General features: G+C 43.3%; 1 protein-coding gene and 1 non-coding gene across 2 annotated transcripts in view; one reads left to right on the top strand and one right to left on the bottom strand.

The window, feature by feature from the left end:
• HHAT (hedgehog acyltransferase) overlaps positions 1-17,114 on the bottom strand; it is a 348,920-nt gene that overhangs the window by 155,293 nt on the left and 176,513 nt on the right. The gene's annotated exons all lie outside the window — the stretch shown is intronic.
• LOC118014597 lies at positions 6,351-6,481 on the top strand. Its single transcript, XR_004680309.1, has one exon. It is a non-coding gene; the product is annotated as a small nucleolar RNA SNORA63 (small nucleolar RNA).

Genomic DNA, 17,114 nt, shown 5'->3' with positions numbered 1-17,114 from the left:
GCTTAATTTTCCTGTATAGATGTAAAAGGCGCCTTAAGGAAATACAGTAAAAAGGGAATATGCTTTTCTTTTCTTATTTTAGAATTGTATGCCAAGCTCTGGGCTAGGCCCTCTGGGTACTACCTCTTTTCGTCCTCCCCACCTGCCAGAGTAGATCCCTGCTTTATAAAGCCTCATGTCCTTATCCCCTATCACATAGCTAGTAAGTTGCTGCGTCAGGATCTAGCTCAGAGTACCAAATGCCAAAGTCTGTGCTTTTTCCCTTCGTGTGTTCAGCCACCGATTCATTTCACAAATATTTACCAGGTGCCAGGTAGTGGGATTCAGTGATGCACAGCCCGGAACCCCTGCTTCAAGGAAAGTAGAGCCTAGTTAAGAGATGGCAGAGCCAACAAGATTCAATACAGTGTGAGTGATAACAAATGTTCTGTCCCCCAAGGGACTGCAAACTCCACGAGGGCAAGAACCAGAGCCAGCCACCAAGCAGATTCTCAGTAAATACGTGTTGAGTGAACTGAAGTGTGAACGGTGTCTTGTAACAGGACATCGATATCTCTGCTCTGGCACTTGGCATGGTGCTGCAGAATGAAGATGCCCAAAGTGGTTACTTAATACGCCAAGTACCATATGTAAATATATAAAATAAATACCCACAGACAGAAATGGGGCTTCTCTCCTGAAATAAGATGCCCAGCAAACTGTAGCACATTACTTCTCAGCACCTTCTGAGAAAATCACCTCTCCTAGCCACCAGCGCACAGTAAGCCAGGACGGCCTCAAGACACATGAGAAACAGTGACCTTGTGTGTATTATTCTTGGTTCCTTCCAGAAATCAAAAAATAGGAAGTCTTTCACGCATGGATGCGGTATAGAAGTTTCTGTTGTCTGAATGTCAACCGGGAGCAGCACTGGGAGGCAGCTTCAGCTTGCTGCATAAAAAGGCAGTTTCGAACAAGCTGCAATGTCCTACCTACGGCCGTGAACTTCCCATCCCAGGGTGAGCTGCAGCATGGGTTATGAGGGTATCTAGAGGAGAGCGAACCACTGCATAGCAAGCTGGAATGGAGATCTCAGAGGGTCTGCCTAGCCTCAGGCTCCGAGTCCCTGCCTTAGTCACTTTCAGGAAGCGCCTCCCAGTCCGAGCTGATGACCCTCAGCACACTTGCAACCACACCTGGGCCGACGCCCCCTCAGCAGCTTACGCTTACCCAGTACCAGTATGATCACCTTGCCTGTAGAGCCCCCCAGGCCGCTGGAATTAGGCCTGTTGCGCCCGACACAGAGCTGCACGTGTGTTTACCCCCGCAGCAAGCCCCGCTTTGGCAGAGGGGGGTCAGCCCCACACAGCATGTCCATGGCAGAACTCGGAGCAGAACCACACGGGGTTCAAGGACGTGCTCTGCCCTGCCAGGCTGCCTGCCTTGTGGGCTCCCGGTTCTTCCTCCCAGGCTCGTCTGGGCTGTCTGGGAGCTAGGGATAAACACAGCAAGGAGCCGTGGCCAGAGGTTGCCAGTGCCATCGACCTGGTGAAGTACGTTTTAGAACTGCGGTCGTTACAGCCGTGTGGCAGGCCGCACACAGGGCAGCGTTCGCAATAAGTACCACGTTGCTCTATGTCTTCAACCTACAGTCCTCAGTGTCTCCTCTCCAGCCGTGGTCACCGGGTCAGTGGGCCACCAGAGTTAAGCCCTCCCATTCCCGCCTGCGAAGTGTGAAAACAGACTTAGTTGGAAGTAAAAACCAAGTCAAATGACTAGGAGAATAAAGTTTATCGCCAGACTCTAGAAGCCCTGATCACTTCTGGCTGGGCTACCTCGCTTCAGAGAATGGAAAAGACCTTCAAGTCTATCTGCGCTGACCTCCTTCCTCACTTGACGGACTAGGAAATGGGATAAAAAAGATGAGGTAATCTGAAACAGCTCTACAACCAGGAGCAGAGCCGGGGCAAGCAGTCCCTGAGACCCTATTTCGTCATTCGACGTGTCCCCACACAGCCTCCTCCCAGTCTCGATTGGTACATTTTCAGAGAATGCCCCAGACTGGCAACAGGCTTCCTGACGACATCACGTAATAAGTGGCACCACGTTATACCATGTCCACCCCTCTGCGGAAGTCACGCAAAGGCAGAGCCTGCCGGATGCCTCTTGCAGGAGCCCCCTCTCCCTTACACTCCTTCCACTGTCTGGGCCTGTCTGGACCTGACCTGCATATTGATTGGAGATTCAGAGCCTGCTGACAGTCAAGAATAAAAAGTGATGCTGGGGGTTATCTACAGTAGCCAAATTATGGAAACAGGCCAAGTGTCCATCGACTCATGAATGCATAAGGAAGATGTGGTGTGTGTATATATATATACATACATACAATGGAATATCACTCAGCCATAAAAAATAATGAAATCTTGCCATTTGCAACAACATGGATGGATCTAGAGTATTATGTTAAGTGAAATAAATCGGTCAGAGAAAATAAACACAGTATGATTTCACTTATGTGGAATTTAAGAAACAAATGAGCAAAAGGTGGGGGGAGGGAAGAGAGGGAGAAGCAAACCAAGAAACAGATTCTTAACTATGGAGAACAAACCGATGGTTACCAGAGGGGAGGTGGGTGGGGACTGGGGTAAACAGGTGATGGGCATTAAGGAGGGCATTTGCTGTGATGAGCAGCGGGTGTTGTATGGAAATGTTCAATCACTGTATTGTACATCTGAAACTAATATTACACTGTATGTTAACTAACCGGAATTTGAACAAAAACTTTTTTAAAAAAGTGATGCTGGGGGATCAGGGAAAAGTAAAAGTGAACTTAGGCCAGTAAGACCCCAGTTGGCAGTCAAAGCACATTTGGTAAAATACCAAAGTCTGATGGGAAAGTAGAAAGTAAGAACTGTAGCCCGTGAAGACAAATTCTAAAAGGCAAACGCAGTAAAAAAAAAAAAACAACAAAAAACGGTGCTGGGTTTTCACAGGACATGTTCTTCACTGCATCAGGTAAGTGTGTGTGCCATCGGATTATTAGGGAGTAAATTCTGGGAAAAGAGCCCAAAAGCCTGGACATCTGGGCATTTCACAGTGTTGGAGAAAGAAAAAGAGAGCAGGTTCCAGTTCCGGGCATAAAAAGCTCAGGAGTGAAGAGCTTTACAGTAGAAGCCACATCTCCCAAGATGTGGAATTAGAGATTCAAGGCCTGAGCTCTGGCTATCTCACTTAATAATATCTGACCACGGGCAGAAAAATCACCACTCCACGTCTCGGTGTTTGTAACTGGCACAGAGATAATACCCATGGCACGAAAAGGAACAAATATAGGGGGAACAAGTGGCTCATAAACCTTCTACAGATGTTCAAGATTATTTTCTTTCCTCCTCAGACTTTACGAAGTTCCTAAAGGCTCTTCTCCAAACTGCATTAACGCCATATGCATTCATTCATCCAGCAAATATTGAGCACCTTCTAGATGCAGACATTGCAAGACAGGCCTGGGATACGACAGTGAATAAGACAGCTAAGTTCCTATCCTCGTGTGTATTCCAGAAACAACTCCTTTATCTGATAGGTGATTTGAAAATGTTTTCTCTCAGTCTGCAGCTTGACTTTTTATTTTCTTAAAAGTATCTTCTGAAGCACAGAAGTTTTGAATTTTTAAAAATCCATTCATCAATTTTTTTTCAATTGCAGATTGTGTGTTTGGTATCATTATGTAAAACATCTTCGCCTAACTCATGGTCCTAAAGATTTTTTCTCTATTTTATTTTTTGGCTTTTATATTTAAGTCTTTAATCAACTTTAAGTTAATTTTTGTACACACTGTGAGGTAAGAGTCTAAGTTCATCTTGCTTTCCATCTCTTCATGTAAAAATGTCTCCTTCCATATCTGGCACCGTGGAGGTCATCGGCAGCTTTGACAAGCGCAGTCTCATCGAGTGGTGGCAATGGAAGCCAGACCAGAGCAGAGCAGAGTGAATGAAAAGGACAGGAAGCAGAGACAGTGGGACATAAATAACTCTTATGATCAGTTTGGTTCTGAAGAGGAGGGGGAAGAGTAGTAGCTGCAAGTGAGACAAATGAGGTTGTTTCTTGTTTATCGGAGGGGGGATTTTCCACTGTGACAGGTGATGGGTGCAAATGCCAGCAGATTTAGTGGAGGCAAGAATTTTAACAGAATACGAGGCAAAGCTCTCATGAGAGAAAAGTGGATAGCGCTTAGGCTGCTCCCACTGGAAGCCAACTGGCAGCGACCCCCACAGAACATCACTGGGGTTGGAATGGAGATGACGGGGAGCTGGCTCCAGAGCCATAGGAGGTGGTGACAGATGCTCTTCTTCCTTCCAGGCAGCATTCATGCCCACAACGCAACCAAAAGCAGCAAGACAAAGGGAGAGAAATCCACATCCCTCATGGCACTACTGATAAGGCCCTGCTGACCCTGCCCCCCCAACGGCCTTTGACAACCCAACTACTGAGTTATCCCCAAATGCAGACTAATATCTGACTTTTGCCTTTTATTCCTCCTTCAGGAAAGATTATGCAGAGACATGGGCCTCAGCTTCTATTTATAAAGTAAACTGGGCCCAAGACACCCAATGCTTCAGGGGCCACAATAAAGTAGGTCAGGCCTCAAAAGGCCTCGGACTGGGAACTGAGCAATAAGTCAACACTCACCCAAAAAATGCCAACCAGGTCACAAACATTTAATACAAAGCAAACGTTAACACAATCTTAAAAGTTGATAATGTCTTCTCTGTACACATATGTTTTCAGTCAATCATGTTATTAAAATCTCATTAGAGGGGTGCCTGGGTGGCTCAATTGTTAAGCATCTGCCTTTGGCTCAAGTCATAATCCCAGGGTCCTGGGATCGAGCCCTGCATCGGGCTCCCTGCTCGGCGGGAAGCCTGCTTCTCCCTCTCCCACTCCCCCTGCTTGTGTTCCCTCTCTCACTATGTCTCCCTCTGTCAAATAAACAAAATCTTAAAAAAAAAAAAAAAAAAACTCATTAGAAAGTATAGCTTTTCTCTTATAGATACAACATTACAATGAGGGATCCTTCATGATATGTGTTTGATGAAGCTACCCACTGTGGTTTGAAAAACTGCCGTCACATGATTAGGTCAATGATCTAGTTTTGCCCCTTGGAATCATCAAACATTTGGTTCTTCCACTGTCAGTAATCCAAAGCCAACCAACTTGAAAAGACAGATATGAAATTCAAGTGCATTTAACTGGGGTGAAGTACACAGGTTTTTCCTCCTTTTTACAGGGAAACAAAAGATTCTTTACTATAACCAGAATTCAAAAATAATGGTCGTTACACCTAAAAGTGATACTTAATAACAAATTTTAGCAGACACATGAAAAAATGTTCATCATCATTAGCCATCAGGGGAATTCAAATCAAAACCACATTGAGATACCACCTTACACCAGTTAGAATGGCAAAAATGGACAGGGAAAGAAACAACAAATGTTGGAGAGGTTGTGGAGAAAGGGGAACCCTCTTACACTGTTGGTGGGAATGCAAGTTGGTACAGCCACTCTGGAAAACAGTGTGGAGGTTCCTCAAAAAGTTAAAAATAGAGCTACCCTATGACCCAGCAATTGCACTCCTGGGTATTTACCCCAAAGACACAGATATAGTAAAAAGAAGGGCCATATGCACCCCAATGTTCATAGCAGCAATGTCCGCAATAGCCAAACTGTGGGAAGAGCCGAGATGCCCTTCAACAGATAAATGGATAAAGAAGATGTGGCCCATATATACAATGGAATATTACTCAGCCATCAGAAAGGATGAATACCCAACTTTTACATCAGCATGGATGGGACTGGAGGAGATTATGTTAAGTGAAATAAGTTAAACAGAGAAAGTCAATTATCATATGGTTTCACTTATCTGTGGAACATAAGGAATAGCATGGAGGACATTAGGAGAAGGAAGGGAAAAATGAAGGGAGGGAAATCGGAGGGAGAGACGAACCATGAGAGACTATGGACTCTGAGAAACAAACAGGGTTTGGGGGGGGTGGTTAGCCCGGTGATAGGTATTAAGGAGGGCACGTACTGCATGGAGCACTGGGTGTTAGACGAAAACAATGGATCGTGGATCACCACATCAAAAACTAATGATGTATTGTATGGTGACTAACATAACATAATAAATAAAAAACAAAAAAAAATAAAAGAAATTCAGTATTAGTCTCATTCTCACTAAATTATATCCTTTCCCTCCCATTTTATTTTCATATCTGTTATATATCAGAACCTTGATAAGAATGCCTCTTTGGTATTTACCCCCTACTTGACTATCTAGGATATAATCAGATTCCAGAGTTTAAAACAACCACGTGATGCAGGATCTAGTTACAATGTAGCTGTAAAGTGCTGCCTTGTCTTTGCCCCCTGCTCAAAATAAAGCTGTTACCTTTCCAGCCCTGTCCGCCATGGTGCTTAGCAGCCAGGGATGCATGGTCTCAGACATGTTTACCAAGTCTGAGTTTACTGACTTGAGGGGCGCCTGGGTGGCTCAGTCATTAAGCGTCTGCCTTCGGCTCAGGTCATGATCCCAGGGTCCTGGGATCGAGCCCCACATCGGGCTCCCTGCTCAGTGGGGAGTCTACTTCTCCCTCTCCCACTCTCCCTGCTTGTATTCCCTCTCTCGCTGTGTCTCTCTCTGTCAAATAAATAAATAAAATCTTTTTAAATAAATAAATAAATAAAACAACCACGTACCCAAGTCTTTGCAGCCTCTCCTATACTCACTAATTACTAGCAAAACTTCTTAGTTTCTCCTTGGGCATCTCTTTCACCTAGATGGCTCCAGCTAATCAAAGTGAATAGGACTATTTTTCCTTCTATAAATTTCTATCAAGTTCTCTTTATTGAAATCCAAAGAACAAAATAAAGGGGGCCATACAGCAACAATCTGTCAATGGGAGAATAACCCATATCACAATCCAGCAGATGCAGGAGCAGAGACACAGGGACAGGGATGGGGACGGAGTTCTGCAGGGCTGTGTCATGGAACAAGGCTTGAGGCTCAAAGCAGCCTGACATAAATGCTCTCACCGGGACTGCACAGGAGATAATGCATGAGTCTGATCAGCACAGCAGAGTCAGCAAGGAAATGAGATTGTCTCAAATCAAGAGACAGCAAGGCAGAGAGCTTACGCACACAAAAGCTCTGGGCTTTTCATAAACCACCATGTAAACATTTGCTTTTGTTTTCCATAGTTACCATACCCGAGCCAGGGCAGGAGGCCACGCCTAGAGCAACTTCACCAGAGGTTCTTTGTTCAGACAGCATTCCAGACGGAGAAGTCCTTTCGTGCAACTGACTGATGATGCTGCTTGGTCTACCAGGAATCTGGCCTTCAGGGATGTGTGGGTTGGAACCTAAAGGGATCTTCAGAGTTCTCTAGCTTGCTGCCCTCAACCTGCTCACTCAAGCTGTCAGGGGTCAGCATCTGTGCTACTAAAATTAAACCCCTCTCCCTTTGGATGTTACCAAAAGTGACAGGGGCTTCAAAGGCAAAAGAGATCTTACTTCAAAAAATGGGAATTACATTGTAAATAGTCCCCCAAAATTTAAAGTTCACAAATTTCAAGGAAAATTAAAATAGACTACCTTTAATAGAAACACCATGGAAAAGTAGCATCATACGCATACTACACCACAAACCCTGTTCTGAACATAAACCCTTTCAAGAGAATAAAGAATTTAATTCCCTCCTCTCCCCAACAAATACTCATCGAGCCCCTACCTTGGGCCAGATACTGCCAGGTGCTGTAAAGAGTCTGCTTCTAACAGCATACTGCTTAGGGAGACAACCGATACATAAACTACAAACTGTAATAAGCCCAGCATGCTACCGGAGAACCTTTTCAAGAACAAAAGGGCCTCTATCCCTGGGAGCCTGCTGAGAGTGATAATCCTCCAGTCCTCCCCTACGACTAGCAGATGAAGAAAAGCCCTCAGTCATAAGATCTTAACTAGTCAGAAAAGACTGAAGGCCACCGGGCTGACAAGAATAAGCATTCCCAAGCACAAACAGTAAATACCACACCAGAAGGCTTCCAATCATTTGGTAGCACTCATTTCATCCCAAGAAACTACTCCGTTCTGAAACTCCCACAGTTTTAAGTTAAGAGCCAGTGGCCATATGTTTCTACTTAGTGTTGTGCTTTCTACTGGTCTCTTCACTGTTTAACTAGAAACTTCTAGCCGGCTTAGAGCCTATTAGTACTTCAAAGATGGTATGTTCTTTTTCAGTCACTTATGCTTGTAAAAAACAAAACCAAAACCAAAAAATACCAGCTAGGAGAGCTAAAACAGATTTATTTTTCACAGCAGGGTATAACAAATTATACAAAAAGTCATGTCGGTAATTATCCTGTAAGATTCCTTTAAGTAGGGCACACCTTTATACATGTAATAACCCCTCTTCCCAAAACATAAAAGTTTCAGTTTACCTCGTTTATCTACAGGTAGAATTTTCCACAAGCTCACTACCTAGACCATATTCACATGCCAATAAACAAGTAGAAAAAAAAGGCAGAACGTGTATAACTACTATCACGAGCCCGTATCTACAAGAAACTGGAGTCAAGCCACACAGTTGTGCATAACATATCGCCACAGGTTTGAAGTGGGAGCTCACAAACAGAAGATGTACTTGTCAGATAGGTAAAAGATACAGAACTACAGAAATCAGACAGGGGAACTATGAAAGGACCTTAGTGCAGGATCACTTTATTGAGGGACAAGCAGTCCCACACAGCCCATTTAGACTTCAGTTGGATTATTTTTTTATATATATATATATATTTTTTTTTTAAAGATTTTATTTATTTATTTGACAGAGACACAGCGAGAGAGGGAATACAAGCAGGGGGAGTGGGAGAGGGAGAAACAGGCTTCCCGCTGAGCAGGGAGCCTGATGCGGGGCTCAATCCCAGGACCTGGAATCATGACCTGAGCCGAAGGCAGACGCTTAACGACTGAGCCACCCAGGCGCCCCTGGATTATTTCATTGTAAAACTCACTGGTGTGAACATTCATGATCTGAAAGTCAGCGGTAATTAGCCATGGGAGGAGAAGAGTATCAACAGCAGAGCTTCTGAAATAGGTTTCTGCCAGCTAATGGACACCTCTGCCCCATAGAGAAGTATTGCTTGAACATTTTCTTCTACATGACCCACATTAACAAACATATTTCATAGCTCAACCCAGCATTCACAGATATAGAGAGGTTGTGGTAGCCAGGCTCCAAGATGGCCCTCAATGGCCCCATCTCTGACATTCACACCTATGTGTGGTCCCCACTGTACCAGGATTGGTCTATTGAAATCATGGCAGTAGTGATGATGTGTCGCTGCTGAGAGTAGGTCATAAAAGAGACTGTGGCTTTGGTCTTGGGGATGCTCTCTGGTTCTCTTTCTCCAATCATGTGCTCTGGTGAAAGCCAGCTATGACATCATGAGTAGCCCTAAGAAAGACCCATGTGACCAGGAGCTGAGTACCCCCCCAGGTCCACAGGAGTGACCTGGAAGCAGGTCCCAGTGACTGCAGCCTTGGCAAAAAGCTTGTCTTCAACCTGAGTCAAACCAGCTGGCGAGGCAGCCCCTGGCCTCCAGAAATAATAGAGGCTTATTCTTTTAAATTGCTAAGTTTTGGGGTAATTGTTACCCAGAAATAGATAACTACTACAGGTATATATATTCAAGAAACCTTACTTATTTTTACTCTGAGCAATTCATAGCGCTATTTTCTATTCTGCTCCATTTTTCAGAAAGCTGTTTGCAACCCACTAAAATGAGTATGACTTACCAACAGGTCATAACCTAAGTGATTCAACAGACACTTACAATATACCAATTATCTTGAGTCCCATGTATACATATACACATATATGTACATATACACACACACACTTGTGAATATGCATATATATAGATACAGATAGAGTATGTACTAGGAAACCATATCTATATCTATTATCTCAACTGATTCTCACAATAACTCAGAGTGAGGCAAGGATTAAAATCCCCACTTTCCAGATGAGTAAAATAGGATGCTCAAAAAAGGCTATTTAACTTGCCTGAAGTCCAAGAAGTAAGAACAACAGAGCTGGGCCCAGCGCTCAGGCCTTCAAACTTCTGGTATTTCCCCAAATGCAATTCATTATATAAATTTCTCATTATATACCTATGTAAAGATATATGTCTGTTAAATATTTACTAGATGCTTATCTTAATATAAATCTGTATAATAGATGACATTTTAAGTTTGTAATCTATTATGTAAATATCCTCCTGGACTTGCATTCAGTCATCCAGGACATCACTCTCTCCTGGTTTCCCTCAGACCTCACGGGCTGCTCCTTCTCAGATGTCTTGGCTGATTCCAAACTGTCGCTGTCACAGAGCCACGGCTCCTTCTTCCTGGATCCTCTTCTCCATACACTTATTCCCATGGGCATCTCACCACCTCGTCTTAGAGTTTTAAATGCTATCTATAGGCTTAAAACTCCCAAAATGGCATTTCCAATTCAGACCTCTCTCTTGTACTCCAGATCCATATATCTCCTTGCCTTTTTAAATATCTCCACTTGGATGTCTAGAAGAAATTTCAAACTTAGCACATCCAAAATTAAACTCCCGATGGTCCCCTTGCACCTGCTTCTCCCATAGCCTTCCCTGTCGTTGATGGCAATTCCATGCTCCTAGCTTCTCACTCAGGCCAAAAACACTGCAGTCATCCTAGACAGTGAGCTCATGAATCAACAGAACTGTGAGACAAAACAAACAAACCAACCAAACTTAGCATCTGTCTGCTTTAGCAGAGGAACAAAAGAATTAATAATGTCTCTTTGTGCTCACTAGACCATCGTTAGACCATACCCGGAGGGTCATTCTCAATCTCAAGTGCCTACTTGAGAGACTGGCAGAGAGGAGCAAGCTTAGAGGGTACCAATCAAGAGGAGGAAGGGATGGCACAGGGAACCAGATAAAATTAATATGGACAAGTAATGGATCAGAAAACATGATGGAGTGATTGTATATTCAGGTAGATTTAGCGCAATTGTGATTATGACCAAATGGACTGTCTTGGGAGGTTCCCTGTCACTCAATCACACTGCCTCAGTGATCTTCACCCACCCATCCATCCATGAGCACATAGTATGTAGACAGACCCCTCTTTCACTGGGGTAGGGAAAGACCTACTGTACTGTGTGATAAATGACAGGATAGAAGGAAGAATGGGAGCTCTGGGAGCATATACAATACCGAATGTGACATCTGGATAGGCTGCTCAGAGTAAAGGAGCTCTGATCTGAGCTTTGAAGGTTGAGGAAAAGTTAACCAGAGGATGTAGGAGGTGAATGTAGAGGATACAGATAGATGAGGGAGGGAGGGAGAGAGAGAGAGAGAGAAAATGAACATTCCAGGCAGAGGATACAGTTGATAAGAAATAGAGACAAAAGGAGATGATATGTCCCATTAGCAGAATGAAGGCAGGGACAGTATCTGCAAATACTTTGGTATGACATAGGGCAAGGGTATAGGAGCAGAGGCAAATGGAAAGCAGAAAATAAATAATAATAGTGAATGTTTAGTATTAGAACTTATTTGATCCTCAGAACAACCCTGTCAGGATTGTACTATCATCATCACCCTCTCCATTTTATAGTTGAGACAGCTTAAGCCCAAAGATGTAAATAACTTGGCTAAGGGTTCTCAGGTGCTAGGTTGCTGAAGCAACATCCTAAACCGGAAGTGTGGCTCAGAGCCCATGGTGGTAAGCACTGCCCTCATGCTGCCTCTCTGAACAGGCCCGTACATCACAGGACTTTAGAGTTTATCCTAAGGGCACTAGGGAGTCATTACACAGCTTAAAGCAAAGGAACACCTGTATAGAGATTTGCCTTCCAGAAAGATCCCACTCTTACCTAAAGGAAGGAGGAAGAAGGGGCAAGAGTTCAAGAGTAGTGGGGAGGCCGGTTCTGGGAGAAGGTGGTGGTCCTACTATGATCGGTCTGAACCAGGCTTGAGCCAGCATGGAGTAAGCTCACAGAGGACTTAGCACATAAAGAAATTGCTGCTCCTTCCCATTTCTTCCCACTTTCAATCAAGGACTATATTTAACCTCATAAAAAAAATCGTGTCTTTGGGCAGGTTTTATGAGATGGCTGCATAATGAATAAGCTTAAACACATAATGTCTGCTTTCAATGTCTTCTATATGAAGCATCCCCCCCCCCCCCCCGGTGCTCTTTACAATGTGCTATTTCTGTCTTCTGGTGTGAAAAAAATAACCTTGTAATTTCATATTTTAAGTATTTTTCTAGGTTGAAAGTAAAATTCTCTATGACGGGATGTTTTTCTTAGACAAGTTCTCCATAATCTTTCTCTATTACTGAGTTTACCCTTGACAAAAATTAAGACACGACACTCAGGTTAAATGCCATAGACCTCCTTTAAATTTCTGGTGTAATGCCACCATCAGGTCAGTGGGTCCTTGTTTCCCATTTTGTGTTCCCTTGTAAGAACATTAGTTTTGAGTAAGAGTCTCATTAAGGATTTTCACCTGAGGTCCTGCAGGGATGTCAAACCTGGGAAATTTTCTGAGGTGTTTGATTCGGCTAGAATACCACCTCTTGGGCGAATATGAAAATTCTTAGGTTTGGTATTTGAGTCTCCACGTTCACATCCAAGGGGCTCTCCCCCAGAGAATTCTCCTGAGAACCAAGTCTATGAAAGAGTGTTTCAACTTCAACTGGAGATGTCCATGGACATCGGTAGAGACATGTTTCTACTCATGTCAACTTGCGGTCATTATATTTGGCAGAGTGCCTGATGGTGACTGTAATTTCTCAGAGATGCTCAGAGATGCCTTCACTTTCTTTGAAATGTGTTAAAGGCCAGAGTTTTACCCTGGTTTAACATGTTTTTCTTTCTCTTCTCTCCTAAACCATTACTTGGTCCACCACTCCATTCAGGCCCAAGATAACTTGAAGGCCTACTCTAGCCTACCTGCCTGGAGTCCAGACCCTTCATCAGACATCAGGGAGCAAAACTCAAATACCAAACCTGAATCAGGGGCCACAGTAGTGGTTACGAGATCTCAAAACGGTGTGTTTCAGATACACAGTAGACTTTTGTAGGTTACTGTTCTTACTAAAATGACTCCTAATGTTCTTTGCTTCCTTCTATCTCTCAGTGGTTTGTAGAGGCTCTTTGTTAGGACACGGAAAAATCTTTAAGGACTACGCCCCCTACAGATAAGACCACTTAGCCAATTTGCAGTAACAATGAATAATGTTAATGGTCTTCTTCAAAGAGTGGCACTAGAGACCCCTGCGGACAGAGACTTAAAAGTGACATGGGAGGAGCATCCACAACTTTCTCTTTAACTAAGGGCAGGATTCAAGAGGTGAGTGCTATGGTTCATACGGTCCATGGGAAGTTTTCTTGGATTTACAGATACGCAGCCTGACCTACAATTTCAGCTTTATAAGCTCCGCATGTGAAATGGAAACACAGGAGTTGATAGTTACCAAGACTACACTGAATGACAGTTGCTATGGAGTAGAGAAAGAACATTACCGAAAGAGGCCCTGGTCAAGAGAAACTGAGGAAACGCTTGGAGGAGGCTAAAAGACAAAATAACGACGTGGGGACAGTTGGAAACACTGTGAGTCATGGAGCACAAAATAAGATCCTCCAATTAGGCTTGCTTCTCTCTCAGGAAGCCTTTAATCGGTGTTTCCTCAACATTTATGTATTTAATTATGTAGAGCAATTATGAAGTTAAACTGACAGGCCCTCAGAGTGACTCTTCAGTCATTCCTCCGTTCAGAATCCCAGTTTAGTTAGCCCTGGCCCCTGGTTTACTTTCTTCTCCTCTTTCACTCCCTGCCCTCTGCTTGGCTAATCGCCCTACTTTCCAGAAGCCAGCAGAATGCCATTCACCAACAATAACACAACCTTTTGCAAACCATCACATTTTAAATAACCTACAAAGCACTTAAATACAGTGGTACCAAAAGTGAATAATATCAAATGACTTTTTTTTTTTTATCAAAGAAACAGAATCTTAAAAGAACAAGCACTGGTGGAAAACCCATTACTTAGGATTTTCCAGCTGACAAAATTTATCATAAACCATTCAGGAAAGCATTGCTTCTGTTGTCCAATTTTAGTATGGAAATTTTTTTCTCTTATACCAAACTTGATAATGGGATTCCTCCAAGACCCTATTTTAGCTTATTTGCTATTTGTGAATGTTTTTTACTTTATTCATTTTATTCATTCATTGAGCAAATAATAATTGAACACCTACCATGTGTGAGGCATTATTTTGGCTCTCAGAATACACCAGTGAATGAAACAAACATGGAGCTTCCATTCCAACAGGGAGAGAAAGAAGTAACTAAAAATATACATTATCGGTAAGTAGGACCATACAGTGTGTTAGAGAAGGGGAAGTAATAGAGGAAAACGAAAAAGTAGAGCAGGGTAAGAGGGATGGGTGCGATGTGGGCTACAATTTTAAACAGAATAGTTACGGTAAGCCTCATTTTGAAGGTGACAACTGAGTCAAGACTTGAAAGAGAAGAGGAATCTGGGATGCAGACATGTGATAGAAGGGCATTCACCCAAAAGAAAGGAAGGAAGAGTCAGATGATCTTCATGCAGGTGTCCCTTCTGTATTATGAACTACAGTGTAGATCTGTCAGGTTCTCCAGCAACCCTGGACCTCTCTCCCAGGCCATTCACTATCCATTCACTATTTATTGCTCAGGTCTCAGCACAATGAAACACACGTCCTTCCTAACTGTCAGAATGAATGTGGAAGAGGACAGGGCTCTGCGGCGACCACCATGAACCTCCTTTCAAACACTCCTGATCCTTGTCCTTCAAATGAATACCCCTGATGACCATTCCCTTTGAAGTCCAGAAAGAAACTCAAATAGATATCATGTGGTTCTGCAGGAAACCATGTTTGTCCTGAAAAATTACATCACAGGTATGAAGAACAGCCCGTGAAAGCAACTCAAAATAATGATATGGCTTTAGGTTAAGAGAAACTGGGGACTTCATTATTCCTCTTTTTCACATTCTCCAGAGGCAGACTTCTCCTACCTTGTTGAAGAAAGCTGAAGAGGCTTTCAAACTACAGTATAATCAGCAAATCAAGCTCTCCTTTAGGCCAGCAGCCTTTGCAAGATTTAATGACATGGGGGAGGGAACACTGTCCGCCTGTGGCCAAAGCCAGCAGGAAGACAACTAAGAGCCTTGACCTGAGACAGTGATTCCTAAGCTGAATGCTCTTGACTCTTGAGTTTGCAGAAGCTCCTAACTTTCTAAGCACACAAACTATAGAAAAGGTACTGTTATAAATGAATTATAAATACTAGGGACAAATCCCCTATAATTAATAATCCCAGTAGTTGGTGTGACTGTATAGGAAACACTGTTCTGGACCCATAATGAAGGTCTGGGTGTGGACCCTGACTGTCCACTCAAACGGACACCCACCCGAGGCTGCAGATGGTTAGATGACTTACGAAAGCACCCAGTCTCTTGATAAAAGCTCTAATTATTAATAATGTGAATAGCACTTTCAACATCTCCAGAATAATCCTTCAAAATGAGTGAAGAAGAAATGAGAAACTGACTGGAGTGGCTTCATTAACTTAATATAGTCCTAGGAAGAACTCAGAAATTTGGCCTTTACCAGGCTATTACAGAAATTCATTTCCCTTATTGTGAGAATACTTTGTGTCTACACATCTCTATGTTATAGCTAGCAAATGTATTAATTAACATCCTAATTATACTTCTATCACTAGGGATAATCTGGGGGAGTAAGAAATTATGAAGGAAAATAACCCATGCCAAGTGCCTATTTTGCTTGACACAAGAGCAGAATATGTAGGGTTGATGGGTAAGGACAAATATGTGAGAATATTAATTCAAGCACATAAAATTCCTACATCAATTTTCAGAACTAGAGAATTTTAAAGCTGAAGAGGATCTTAACGATCCCAATTCTATTCCCTCATTTAGCATTAAAGGAAACTGAAGCACAATGGCTCATCAGATGCCCTCTAGAGACACAAGATGACACAGAGCATGTAGTCTAAGAACCCACGGCCCGAGTGGCCCTGGAACCCAAAGCATTGCTGGTGGAGGAGGGCCACACATCAGGTCCGCGGGGAGTCCCAAGGGGGAAATGAGATGGGTCTTGTTCTTAAGCACCTGTAAAGACAAGGATGAGGCCATAGCTCTGACCAAAGGCAAACTGGTGAGCCTGATCCTGAGCCCACAGAGAAAAGGACTGCCTTGGAGTGGTCAGATTCTGAGACTCTGTGTCCTATGTCCTAACACAGGTACATTCTCCATTTTTAATCCCATTAAGTCCTGGGCCCACTCTTGCATGGAAGGAGGTCTGGCCTCTTTGTTCTTTCTCCTTCCTCATTCACATCCTCATGTGAGGCTGTTCCTCTGGTAGCCATTTGCTATGAGGCTATGAGGCAAGATATTGAGGTTCAAGTTTGGGTTCAATGAGGAACAGAGAGACTCCAAAAACCTCAGCTTACTGGTACTTTTCACATAGACAGCCGTGACCCTGGACTTATTTATAGACACTTCAGGGGCCACAAAGGAGAGAAGGGTCATTGGCAGGGCAGGGTCTGCACATATGGGGTATCCTTCCCAAATACCATTTGAGGATGTCCAAGTCAAGTGGACGGGGCTTCCCCTGGCTAAGACTGGAGCACAATTTGAGCAATAAAAATTTAAGTACAGTTACGAATCATGAACCTCTGAAAAATAGGAACTGGTATAACCATATAGATAATAAACAGATTTCTTAAATAGGGGAAAGGCTCTTATTCATAATAGAATGCCAACTGGTAAGTGCCAAAGTTGGAAAATCATTTGCGACCACCACAGTAAAGATGGGATCAGACAAGGATCATCCGTAACGCTAAATCAAGGGAGAAACACTGACGATGAGCAGGATATTTGCATGGTCTTAAAGTGCCTCCCACAGAACATTTATTAGTTGCAAAGGGGGAAAAAAGGTAACAGTACAGTAAATGAATC

Source organism: Mirounga leonina, unplaced genomic scaffold, assembly GCF_011800145.1.
Source record: "Mirounga leonina isolate KUSES-001 unplaced genomic scaffold, KU_Mleo_1.0 Mir_154, whole genome shotgun sequence".
NCBI classification, from domain to species: Eukaryota; Metazoa; Chordata; class Mammalia; order Carnivora; family Phocidae; genus Mirounga; species Mirounga leonina.
The sequence above is the reverse complement of the archived record's forward strand: the minus strand, read 5'-3'. Positions and strand labels throughout refer to the sequence as shown.